General features: G+C 37.4%; 1 long non-coding RNA gene across 1 annotated transcript; it reads right to left on the bottom strand.

Moving 5' to 3' along the window:
• Positions 1–6,723: 6,723 nt before the first annotated feature.
• On the bottom strand, positions 6,724–8,911 carry LOC308611256. The gene is made up of 2 exons (XR_014014810.1): positions 8,842–8,911; positions 6,724–6,994 (listed from the first exon to the last, which is right to left on the bottom strand). It is a non-coding gene; the product is annotated as an uncharacterized lncRNA (long non-coding RNA).
• Positions 8,912–13,995: the final 5,084 nt, after the last annotated feature.

Raw genomic sequence — 13,995 nt, 5'->3', positions numbered from 1 at the left:
TCAATGAAATCTCTGAGTTCACCATCTTCTAACTGGAACTAGAATTATTTTTCCAAAAATATATTTCTTTACACTTATGCACAAAATGAGCCTCTGCCTCAAAGAGACTGTGAGTAGGCTCAAGTATCCACTCGTCCTAATAGCTTTATACTCGTTCTTTTGGTATTTCAATTATCTCAAGTGTTCAGAATCATGAATAAAGTTGGGAGCAATTCATGATGATGTTAATCAACTATAAATTACTCAACAAGGGCTCCCCTTATTATACTCTCCATGAAGCTCCCTAGAGGATCAGCTCAGGTACTGGCCTCATGCACAGTCTACATTGAGAGGATTTCCAATAATTGATGGTTTTAGCCAAAATTTTGAATTCTAAAAATGGATGGAAATTTGGAAATTCTAAATCAATCATAGCAAATTACAAATTATCATCAAGAAAGACTGCATAATAAAAATTTCTAAAGGTTACTGTAGAAATTAAGCTTAAATTCAAATTTAATTCTAAGGTAAATAAAAATATGTACTCCATTTTCTTTTTTTCATTATAAAATTTATAAAACCAGAATTTTCCTTCTAATGTGCGCATTGGGTGTACTTGCTTTTTCTTTCCAAAAAAAGTTTCACTAACTTAAGGACATATACAACATATGGCACCTTAGAATTAAGGAAATATGGGAGAATGATTTTGATTACCTCCTCATGCTACATGAAAATTCATTACTTCAAACTTTCTTGAGCAGTTTTTAAAAAGATGCCAGTTATCTAACTCATACAAACACCCATATACATATGTACATCTTTCTTGTTGGGGAACAGACTTATATTAGTGTAAATAAGTGGTCATTAAAGTTAATGGGTTCATTTTATATAGTTATAATTTAAGATATAGTAGAAATTGGTTTGAACATGATATATACCTTTTTGAAATATATTAGAGACTTATAGAACCACCTCACAGTGACTGTATTTGTCCATTATGAGGTTTAGAATATACTTTACTACTTAAATGAGTTGAGTATGATATTTTATCATTATACCTTTGCTTTTATCATATATTGTGGATGTAGAGTCTTTGGTCAGAAACACCCTCTATATTATAAAAACATCATTATAGAAAAATGCAGTATTCTTTTAATATATAATTTAACATGAAACTAGGACAGATTTTCAGCAGAAGAAGGGAGCTGCATATATTTGGCTTTTACTGGCAGGCCTGTTTCTGCCCAGTAATTACCCAGTCTTTACGTACATGTTACAGTTCAGTGCTTTTAAGGAAATCCAGCTTTCTTTGCTCTCTGATCTTTTCTGCTCACAAAATACTTAGCAAACACATAGCTATTAGCTCCATAGGAAGTGGTTGTATATATCAGGTATTTTTCACAAGCCCACTTAACCAAGGTACCAAGTAATTTGACTAGAATCCAAACCAAATCAGTTGAAGAGCTAAGTGTGCAAAAAATCCTGTAACACACTACATTCCAATGAGCCACAGTTTTATTAACACTGCATCACTTAGCAAACTCAGATGGGGTCTTTGGGTCTTTATGTTGAGTTTCTTTAATTGGCAAATGCTTAAGAGCACACTTTATTTATTGATTGATTGATTTATTAAAGAATCATCTTTTTTTTAAATTTATTTATTTTTGGCTGTGTTGGGTCTTCATTGCTGCACGTGGACTTTCTCTAGTTGCGGGGAGTGGGGGCTACTGTTCGTTGTGGCGCGCGGGCTTCTCATTGCGGTGCCTTCTCTTGTTGCAGAGCACAGGCTCTAGGCACGTGGGCTTCAGTAGTTGTGGCACACGGGCTCAGTAGTTGTGGTGCATGGGCTTAGTTGCTCCACGGCATGTGGGATCCTCCCGGACCAGGGCTCGAACCTGTGTCCCCCGCATTGACAGGTGGATTCTTTTTTTTTTTGCTGTACGCGGGCCTCTCACTGCTGTGGCCTCTCCCGTTGTGGAGCACAGGCTCCGGACGCGCAGGCTCAGCAGCCATGGCTCACGGGCCCAGCCGCTCCCCGGCATGTGGGATCTTCCTGGACCGGGGCACGAACCCGTGTCCCCTGCATCGGCAGGCGGACTCTCAACCACTGTGCCACCAGGGGAGCCCCGACAGGTGGATTGTTAACCACTGCGCCACCAGGGAAGTCCCTAAGAGCCCACTTTAAATGCAGTTACCCAATGACATCATGATAAGAAATGCTATAGGAATATAGGCATAGAAAAAAAAATTATCATCACTCACATATGCCCTGAGCATTTTCTGCTGAAGAGAGAATCTGAACTCCATAATGAGGGTACTAATACATTACATGCTTCTGACAGTAAGTTCTTATCACTTGAGAAATATCATTAAACATTATATCTCTGCAGCTTAATCCTTCTTAACCTGAAATATACCTTTAGAAATAATATTTTAACAGTTTGAGAAAATTCAGCTATTACATAGCTATTTATCTAAATATTTACGTGAGATAATTATGAAGGCATTCTATTAATAATTTTGTGAAGACATTGTAATAACAATTTAGTCTTAGAATTTTAGAAAAAAAAATAAACCAATAAAAAGGTACTTCTTCTGGTTCAAACTGTACAAATGAAAATTCTGAAGCTAAGTAAATTGGGCAAAGTATGTTGCTGTTTCATAAGTTAATGAAAGTAAATTTATTTATTAAATTTTTATTTATTTATAGTTTCATGGGTTTATCACACATAAGGTTCAGGTGTATAATATTATATTTTGACATTTATATAAACTACAGTGTGCTCACCACCAAAAGGTTAGTTGTCAACTGTCATCATATTGTTGACCCCCTTTACCCATCTTGCCCTCCCTCCACCCCCTTCTCCTCTGCTAACCACTACTCTGTTCTCTGTATCTATTTGTTTCAGTTTGGTTTCTTCATTCATTTTGTTTTGCTTGTTTTTATATGCCACATATGAGTTAAATCATATGGGATTGGTCTTTCTCCATCTGGTTTATTTCACTTAACATAATACCCACAAGGTCCAGCCATGTTGTCCCAAATGCCAAGATTTCATCTTTTTATGGCTATTCTTCCATTGTAAGTGTGTGTGTATCTTCTTTATCCATTCATCCATCAGTGAACATTTAGGTTGTCTCCACATCTTGTCTATTCTAAATAATGCTGTGATGAACACAGGGGTGCATATATCTTTTCAGATTAGTGTTTTTGTATTCCTTGGATAAACACCCACAAGTGGAATAGCTACATCATATGATAGTTCTAGTCTTAATTTTTTGAGGAATCTCCATGTGATTTACCATAGTGGCTGCACTAATTTACATTCCCACCAAAAGTGCACAAGGGTTCCCTTTTCTTCACTTCCTCTCCAGCACTTATTTCTTGTCTTTTTGATAATAGCCATTCTAATGGGTGTGAAGTGATATCTCCCTGTGGTTTTGATTTACATTTCCCTGATAATTAGTGATGTTGAACATTTTTCACATGCTTGTTGGCCATCTATATACCTTCTTTGGAAAAATATCTATTCAGTTTCTCTGCTCGTTTTTTAATTGGATTGTTAGCTTTTTTGTTGTTGAGTTGCTTGAATTCTTTATCTATTTTGGATATTAGATACATGATTTGCAAATATCTTCTCCCATTTGGTAGGTTTTCATTTTGTTGATGTTTCCTTTGTTGTACAGAAGCTTTTTAGTTTGATAATAGTCCCATTTGTTTAGTTACGCTTTTGTCTCCTTGCCTGAGGAGGCATATGCAGAAAGATATTGCTAAAACCAAAGTCAAAGCGAATACTGCCTATGTTTTCTTCTAGGAGTTTTATTGTTTCAGATCTTACATTGGAGTCTCTAATCCATTTTGAGTTGATATCTATGTATGGTATAAGATAGTGGTCTAGTCTCATTCTTTTGTGTGTGGCTATCCAGAAAAACTAAATTGAGATGCTCTCCATCCTTTCATCAAATTTTCAACCCATTCAGATTAATCTGCAAAACTGCATCAAGAGGTTTGAAGGTAGAGAACTTTTTACTGTCTAGCTGATTTTTAAGAGTGATTAGGGCAGAGTTATAAATCAAATTACTGCAAAAAACGTTCTGGCTAGTCCATGTCAGTCACTTTCCTAAATTTCAAGGTTATTGACTGCTCAACTTATCTTATGACTTTAAATTTGAAAGCCTCAAATTAGCAACAAGTTCTCATAGGATTCAAAGCAGTAGGGGTTTTACAGAATGATTCTGTTAAATTAATCCTTTCCTCATTTGAAACATAGATGATTAAGATACATATTAATTTATTCAGAAAAGTCATACATTTTTTCAATGGAAAAAATCTTCCCTTCTGTGCTCCCTAGGGCTATTTGTGTGCAAAATTTAACAAACATTGGTTCAACTCTTTTTTTTTTCTGATTCAAAACTTCAGCATGAGAGATGATTAGTTGGATGGCTAACGAGACAGTAATCTCCTCAAACATCTTTTAACCCACTTGTACATTCTACATGAAGCAGCAGCTCAGTAACTGTTGAATGAACGAGTGGACAGATCCCACTTACCCAGAAGACTGAATTCTTCTTTAAGAATCTTCTTTAAGAGGTTTAATTTTGCGGTCAAATGTTTAGAAATGGAAATCGAACTCAAAGTTCCACTTGACTTATAACGTGACTTCTGTCCTCAGCAGATGGTTAAAAAGGTTAGTTCTACCAGTGGCTTCAGAAAACACACAAAAGGTGTTAGCAGAACCATGATATTTACGGTATACATTTGATTGTTTCAAGAACTGAGTGAACAGGTAGTACTTGTAAGGGCAATCAGGTGCCAGTTTCAATGGTCAGGCCTGAACTGCAGGGGTTCCACACTCAGCCCTGCTGCTTGTTAATTCTGGCTTCACTCATTATGCTTCCCGATGCTGCCACACAGCTCCTTATTTTGAGGTAACAGGTGATCTGACTATGCTTTTTTGTTTGTTTGTTTTTCTAACGTTACACAGAAAGCTAGAGTCAAAAATTTGTGTGTAGTCTGAGAATGATACTTTGGATATATTGCTATTTATGATAAGCCCCGATTTACATGTTTACTTCGAACTGGAAAAAAATTGCTAACTAGAATTTCCCCCGTAAAAGGAATTACTGACAATGTCTTCCTCCTTAACCACATGGACCTATATCAAGGCTGCTTATCTGTGCAAGATACCAAAGTTGTTACCACAGGACTATGCTATCAGAAGCAGATTTTCTGCCAGTGGGCTGGGCCAGCTTTTGCAAACTACAGGAAACCTGGGTTCCTAAAATAACCTAAGGGACACCCCTGATCTAAACTCAAACAGAATGGGGTTAATACATAAATCCTTGCAGGAAGTTTGGACACTGAAAAGATCTGTCACTGAGGATGGCGATTCAGCTTAACAAATGAGGCAATGAGACTGATGGAATACGCCCTTTCCAGAGAAGTTACAAGGATTTCCGTTGATACTATCAGTATTTCCACAGTCCTCTGTTTCCAGGAGGTTATATATAGTATCACAGAAGAACCCTGAGAACAGATAATCAAGCCTTTATAAAGAATCAGAGAAATATATTAAATGTCTCTTAACAAGGAAAATTGAACTTTTTTTACTAACAATAACCATTATTATCATTATAGAATTATTATATTGTTCTTAATATTTTATTATTAAATAAATATTATCTGCAGGGAAGGCAGATTGGCATCACATAAGTGTTACGTCACTGAAAACTAATCAATACACAAAACAATGTGCTAAGGCTACACTAGGGAGTCTCACTTCTGATCTCAAGGTTCTGCCAGGTTATCCCAATTTCTCAACAAAACTCTTTATCAAACTTATTGTATCTTATCCCGCACTATATCGGAACTGTTTTAAAAGGGATCTTGTTAGTCATTTTCCTTAAAAAAAAAAAGAGAAATCCAAGTCATGCCTTTTCTATGAAATCTTTGGAGGTTGCTATGACAATGTTATTTGTAGCTCAGCCCACAATTCATATTCTTCAGCTTTTACCCAAAGTAACCTGGTTCTGCTTGCTAGGTATCATCTTCTAAGACTCCAAGAGATATTGCCAAAGCTTTCTCCAGAGACTAGGATTGGAAAAATGACGGCATTATTAAATGCTGAACTTTACAAAAATCATTTCTATTTTGAGCACCCTAACATAGTTATCTTCATTTTGCATAATCCTTTTTTTTTTTTAACAAGGATGTATATTTTTACATGGTTGCAATTACAGCAAACACAGAGTTTTGTGTTATTCCTTCACCATTTCCAATAACGAAAGCATTTTTCATATATTACAATTGGGGGATTATTTTAATGTTAAAGAATACATGATATTTAATGGATACAATCTATATTTAATTTAATCCGCTTCCTATTACTAGCTATTTGTCTTCATTTTTTTCCTTATTACAGATAGATTCACAAATAATATTATTATGAATATTTTTTTCCTCTACAGAATTGTTTCTTTGAATGAGACAGGGGTTATGGTTTGTTTGGCTTGTATCGACAGTATTTATAAAAGTGTAAATCTGAATGTGTTTAGGTGAGGCAAGTACAGTAACCTGTATTCCCATTGCCTTCCCCCAGGCCAACATTGTACATTTAGATTACCTGCTTGACCCTGAAAGCATTTGAATTTTTGACTCCTGGATTACTGGCTCAAAGGCGTAAGTATCTTTATGACTTTCAATAACAATGATCATTTAACTCTTCTAAACCAGTTATACATGTATTTCAATGTCACCAACTTTCATTTATTTGAGTACTTTCCAAACGTTAGGTGCTGTATAGGCATTGGGGACACAATGAGCAAGTAAGACAATGAACAGGGAGTTACAATGCAGTCTGAATTAATAGAACTTAGAATAGGGTACTAAGGGAACCCATAAGAGAAGCAGAAACAAGTCTTCTCCAAATCGGGTCATTACATGGGGAAGTGGTAGCAAGTAGAAGAACGGAGGAAGGAGAGAAGTCCAGGCAAAGAGAGCACCACATGCAATGGCCTGGACAACATAAAGCAAGCATATTTTAAGTATTATGAGAATGGAGAGGGTGAGGTTAGTGTTGAAAGACATGAATATATATGAAAAAGCATATATATATGATTTTATAATGTAGTCATCATTAGGTATCATTTAATAATTTTTTGTCAAATTTACTAACTATATAAGCATGTTATACGTGTAAAGTAGATTTAGTATGCATCGCATCTAAGAAAATCCGATTCCTGACATAATCAGCAGAATGAAAAGTGACACAGAGATTAGAAAACTCCCCAGCACTTGAGAGAAGAGAGGTTTGTGCAGTTTGATGGCAGCACAGGCCCATGTGTAGGAGAAGGGGAGGTGATGGAGCAGCAGGGATAGGTTAGAACAGTTGGAGTGCCTGGAGGGCCAGGCCAAGGAGTTCACTTTGTATTAACTCAATGGTCAATGAAATTACATAGCCATTTTAGAGGAAACAAAATTATAATTAAAACTGTAGAGGAAACACTCATTCCTTTCACTAAAGCAAAATGCAGAACATCCTGGTGTCAGCACTGGAAAACAATCTCCAGGTAATTGAAGCAGGAAAACCACATCCATTTAGGGGTTCTCTCATTTTCATTATGACTGCTACCACCATAGCAGCCTCTAGGCTTCCATTCTAACACTTTTGTCCAGGTATGGAGCAATCAAAAACATCTTGCTTTGTTTCACTTTAGTACAAATGATATAGAAAAGACATCAAAAGAATTTATTAAGTGATAAGAGAGAATAACTGGGAAACAAAGCGTGTGTATGAAATATATAAACAGTCTAGTTTACAAAGAACTACTTTATTCTTTATAGAACACTGTTAGCCCATAGTCCATGTTATTCTACATTGGACACCAAGTATCGGTTAACCCTATGAAATAATATGTAAGACATTATGTGCACTTATATAGTCTTTGTATACAGGATGTGATGGAAGAGGACCTCTACCAATAGATAGAAAAGAAGTTCTTGTAATTGTGTGTTATGCAAGCCAAAAGCGGATGGGGTAATTTGCCAGAAATAATACTATAAGGGATATAAATAATTTGGTCCAAGTACTCCACTCTCTGGGTTGCATTATTCAAGAGTAAATTTTAGAATGTCTGGAAGCAGAGGTCTTACCCAGTGTTCGAGACATATGAGGTCTCTGAGAATTTCTCTGAAATCACACTGAACATCTTGTGTACATGTATGTGTGTGTGTATATCTCCTGGGAAGTCTTTAAAAGGCTCATAAGCTCTTTTGTGGCACTTCTTCAATTCACTTCTGTGCTGGACCTCCCCATTTATGAAAGCAGAAGTTTCAGCCTCTGAGACTTTGGGCACAAGTCAGCAGGTGGTGACAGCTTTCTCTTCCAACACTGCATCTTTTAAGCATTCTTAAGAAAGCAAGCAGCCATCAGTTATGAACATCATTCAGGTGACGTTCTGTATGTATGAACTGTATTTGAGATTAAAAGATGGGGAAGAGATGGGAAGTGAGTAGACATGAGACTATTATAGGGCTCAGGAGAAAAGTGGCAGAATCTAATTACGATGGGATGAGTGGGAATACAGAAATGAGGATGGGCAGAGGATGCACATCTTGGTATTTGGTATATACCGCAGGGTTTTTTTTCACCAAGTTGTCATTCTGTGTTTGGAAAACAAAATTGGGGGGAAAATGAAATCAAAGAGTAAGTCAGTGCTTGGCATATAATAGGAATGTAATAAATTTTGGAAAGACTCACACTACCATGGTGAAACTTTTAGTACTAAACATATATTTAGGATTAAACATATATTCATTTGCAGAACAGACAGAAGTTGGACTTTTATATTACTAATGCTTACAATACTTCAACTTCTGGTCATCTTATACAAGTTCATTAGACCACTGATCGTTGTTGCAATGGAGTTCTGAAAGTTTAATTTTGAGATGTGAATGAGAAATGAGGTCATGGCATAGATGAAGACAGGCAATGAAACTATAAAATTGGTAAGCTTGGTCTATGAGAACCTATATGAGCAAAGAATCTGAAAAAGAATAGATATATGGATATGTATAACTGAATCACTTTGCTGTACACCTAAAACTAACACACTGTAAATCAACTATACTTCAATAAAATTAATTTTTAAAAAATTAATTAGTTAAAATTAAAAAACATTAAGCTTGGTGAAGTGTAGTTGACCTCATTCAGGAAAGTAGAAGTAGGCGCTGGTTCTGGAGGATACAGGAGTGGTTTGAATAGAGAGAGGGCCAACTTTACTTCCTAACAGTAAGTTAAAATTAGGGGAATACAGAGATTATAGAATAATAATCAGAAAGTGGCCTAAATGTAAGAAGCAGGCTGGCTCTTCTTATACTAGAGAAAGAGAAAGCTAAATTTGTGGTGGAGATGGTAGGGGAATCATTTGAAACAATCCAGATTTCCAATTGAAGTGAAGAGGTCAGAAAATATTAAGGATAAATAAAGCTTAGTTTATTCATTAGGAACATGGAAATTAGGAACATGGAAGTTAGAGTTAGTAAAAACCAGTCTCAAAATGGTAATTCTCTAATTCTGAACTAATCAGAAAAAAATATGAACTATAGTGCACATTAAGTCAATGTTGAGGAAAATGATGTATTTATTGGAGTACAATTCAGTTGTTATTTTACAATGCTTTAACAAAAGTACACACTAAATACATAGAATTTATATATACTATAGTATAAGTATACTTTTTAGCATAGAAAATTACAAAATTATCTAATCACTTAAAAGAAAATAGCATTATCCTTCTCACAAAGTTCTGAAATTAAAGAAAAAAATTATGAAGATATAAACTATTCACTGAAGTTTCTGAAATAATCAGAAAGCTTGAATCAAAGAGAGATTGCATTTAAGGAGGATGTGTTATTGTTTAATTCAATGGTTAAAGAAACAGAAAAATTAAATGGGAACACTTTTCTGTTAAACTTTCCCCTCGGGCAGCTGGTATAAATAAGGGAGCTAGCATGGACCCTCCATTTCCCTTGAACAGGTGTTAACTTCTTCCTGTTTAGAGGGTTTCACTTCATGGTTAAGAGCATGGCCTCTGGGCTCAAATATTTTGTGCCTGAATCCTGGACATGTCACTTGTTAAGTTTGCAACTTTTGGCAAGTTGCTTACTTTCTCTAAGCCTCAATATTTAACTGTGTAATGTGGATAATATTTGTGAGGGTTAAATGCCACTGACAAACGGTAACTGGTATACATTTAAGCGCTCAATAAATTTGTCTATCAGGAGGAGTTTGGACATCGAGGGAGATGGTAGATAGATTCAGAAGGGAAATGTGAGAATTCATTTAGAGTGAACAGTTTCGAGGAAGATGACAACTGAAAGGGGGATCCTCCTTCCCATTCAGCTGCTAGAAAAAGAGGTGTGTTTAACAGAACAGAGAAAACAGGCTGAAATCCGGTGGCCCTGTGGGCACTGGAGGAGGGGAAGCATGTTAGGAGTGTTTCACACACAGACCGAAGAAGCTAAATACTACACATCCAACAGAGCTGCGGATATCTATTTCAGTATGTCTGTGGGTCTATCTGTACAATGTTTCTCTTGAAAAGTCAGCAAGCGCTGTGAAGATAGAGCTCCAATCCTCTCTGACACTTGTTTAGGGGAGGGGAGGCAGCAGAGAAATCTCAGGGTGGAAGACAACCTACAAATACCTGCAGGGACATACATGACTACGTTCCACTTTCCTCCTGGTGTCAGAAGGCAAACAAGCTAGCACCTCTGTCTTGGACTTCCCAGCCTCCAGAACTGTGAGCAATAATTGCTGTTGTTATAATCTACCCAGTTGGTGGTATTTTGTTATAGCAACATGATTGGAGTAAGATAGCATCTTTCTACCCTAGAGGAATAAGTCCTAGACTAATTACCTAGTAAAATTTGTGCATTACCTCAACATACACCAAGTGATGCTGGATGAGGTAAAATCCAGAAACAAGGTTGCTGAAGAGTTCTGTCATGATCTACTCTCACATACTATCACATACCTCAGAGATACTACATATTTACTTGTGTTAGGAGCTTCACATGGCAGTGGTTTTCTTCATGGCAGTGTGAACACCAGCATCACTGCTACTTGCTACTCCTAAAGGAGCCTGAATGCCTCACTCCTCTTCCTTGAGAGCTATTCCAGTTTTCACTTGGCTAATCTTCAAGCTACTTATCATAAGTGTCCATTCTCTTGATTTTCAGGAACACTCATTACTATTATATCCCTCAGGGCAATTTTAGAAGTTTAAAGCAATGAAGAGTAGCTTCTTACGATAAGAAAAAAGAATAAGGTGGGTTGTTGTTCATTTATTGATCATTTATGAGTAGCTGTCATATGCCAGGCATTGGGGCATTGTGCTTTTGACGTCAGAAGCAGTCCCTGCTTTCAAGTGGTCTCTGGTAAAGCTGGGAGGAGTTTCAACTGGACAGAATAGTATAACATAATGAGTAGATAAGTGCCAGGACAGGGTGCCAGGGTGGGAAGGAGGACACAGAGAAAGAATGAGTTCATCATGAAATATTTTTGAAGAACAGGACACCTGATTTGTGTTTTGAAGGAAATGTAGAAGTGTGAAAGACAACAAAAAAGTTTCAGAAGTGAACATTCTAGGCAGAGGCTACAGCAAGATTTAAAAAGCAAGAGGGCACAAACCACAGAGCTGATCTCCCTGTGCTACGTGGCTGCTTCCCACTAGCTATCTATTTCACATTTGGTAGTGAGTGTATATATGTCCTGTGACCACCTAGAGGCGTGGGATAGGGAGGGTGGGAGGGAGACGCAAGAGGGACGAGATATGGGGATATATGTACATGTATAGCTGATTCACTTTGTTATAAAGCAGAAACTAACACACCATTGTAAAGCAATTAGACTCCAATAAAGATGTTAAAAAAATAAAATTAAATTAAAAAAAAGACACGAGGGCATACAGAGCAATGGTGGGCCTAAAGAACTGCCAATAGGTACGTATGGCTGGAGTGTAAGATCATTTGAGCAAGTAATGCAAAGGATACCAAAATGTGCAGTGGATAATCTAAGGTAAGGATATATCACCTTTCTTTTTTTCACCCTAGAAATATTTACTGAGTGACTCTTATGTGCCAATGATTGTTGTAGGTTCTGCAGTGAAAAAATCATGACTCTACCTGCACGGAATTCGCATTCTACCTAGGGAAGAGACCGAAAATAAACCAATACCAAAATATTGATATATTGTTTGGCAGACGGGAACAAACATATGGAGAAAACTATATCAGAGATGGAATGGAGCATGTGTAGGTTAATGTGTGCACCTGCATGGGGATGCACAACAGCTGTTTTTTATAGGATGATCAAGGTCTCACTGATGTGGTGACATTTGACCAGAGACTTGAAGGTAGTCATATCCTATCTATTATCATAACCTCTAGTATCATATTCTATTTATATGTGTATGGATTACTTTTCTAGAACATTTCCAGAAGATGAAATCGTAAATGCAAGGGCCTTTGGATGGGAGAACGTTGAGTGTTGAAAGTACAAACTAAGAGGCTGGTGTTCCTGGTGTGGAAAGAGTGAGAAGAGCAGTGGATAAACTGGAGAGCTGGTGGTGGCGAAGCGGGTGCAGAAAAGATAGGGCTTTTTAGAGTCTCTTTAAGTACTTGTTCCCTTGTGGCTCCCCACCTCTTAGACAGAATCAAGGAACTGTCTAGCCCCAGGCAGTGGAGAATAGGCATTTGATAGTTTTTGCTAAAGAGTTAAGCTTAAAAGCCTAAAATCTTTATGGACAGAGAGAAATTTTGCTATATTTCTTCTTTACTACATCAGAGTAATAGATGGATAAATCCAAAGAATTTTCCACAAAGGGAAAGCACCATCAGGATTTGCGTATTTTTTGTTTTGTCTTGTTTTTTAACAAGAGGGAAGGGAAATTACCGTTACTGTTTGTAATCTAGAAAGACTGGGGTAAAGAGAGGTTAAATGGCTCATTCACTGCAAACCTGGGCTTAAGAGGACAGTCGAGAGTGTTCAACATGATGCCCTCGGGCAATCACTTACTCAGAGGAGGGCCAATTACTTTTTTTTTTTTTTTTTTTTTTTTTGCTGTACGCGGGCCTCTCACTGCTGTGGCCTCTCCCGCTGCGGAGCACAGGCTCCGGACACACAGGCTCCACGGCCATGGCCCGCGGGCCCAGCCGCTGCGCGGCATGTGGGATCTTCCGGGATAGGGGCACGAACCCGTGTCCCCTGCATCGGCAGGCGGACTCTCAACCACTGCGCCACCAGGGAAGCCCTACTTTTTAAATTAAATTAAATTTATTAATTTATACAGCAAGTTCTTATTAGTTATCTATTTTATACATATTAGTGTATACATGTCAACCCCAATCTCCCAATTCATCCCACCACCACCACCCTTGCCCCGCTTTCCCCCCGTGGTGTCCATACGTTTCTTCTCTACATCTACGTCTCTATTTCTGCCTTGCAAACCGGTTCATCTGTACCGTTTTTCTAGATTCTACATATATGTGTTAATATACGATATTTGTTTTTCTCTTTCTGACTTACTTCACTCTGTATGACAGTATCTAGGTCCATCCACGTCTCTACAAATGACCCAAGTTCATTCCATTTTATGTACGTACTACGTCTTTTTTATCCATTTGTCTGTCAGTGGGCATTTAGGTTGCTTCCATGACCTGGCTATTGTAAATAGTGCTGCAATGAACATTGGGGTGCATGTGTCTTTTTGAATTATGGTTTTCTCTGGGTATGTGCCAGTAGTGGGATTGCTGGGTCATATGGTAATTCTATTTTTAGTTTTCTAAGGAACCTCCATACTGTTCTCCATAGTGGCTGTATCAATTTACATTCCCACCAACAGTGCAAGAGGGTTCCCTTTTCTCCACACCCTCTCCAGCATTTGTTGCTTGTAGATTTTCTGATGATGCCCATTCTAATCGGTGTGACTTTCAATACGCTTCCCTGGGGCAGT

This window comes from Mesoplodon bidens (genome assembly GCF_964165515.1).
Source record: "Mesoplodon bidens genome assembly, contig: HAP1_SCAFFOLD_1440, whole genome shotgun sequence".
Lineage (NCBI taxonomy): Eukaryota > Metazoa > Chordata > Mammalia > Artiodactyla > Ziphiidae > Mesoplodon > Mesoplodon bidens.
This window is presented reverse-complemented; position numbering and strand designations above follow the sequence as displayed.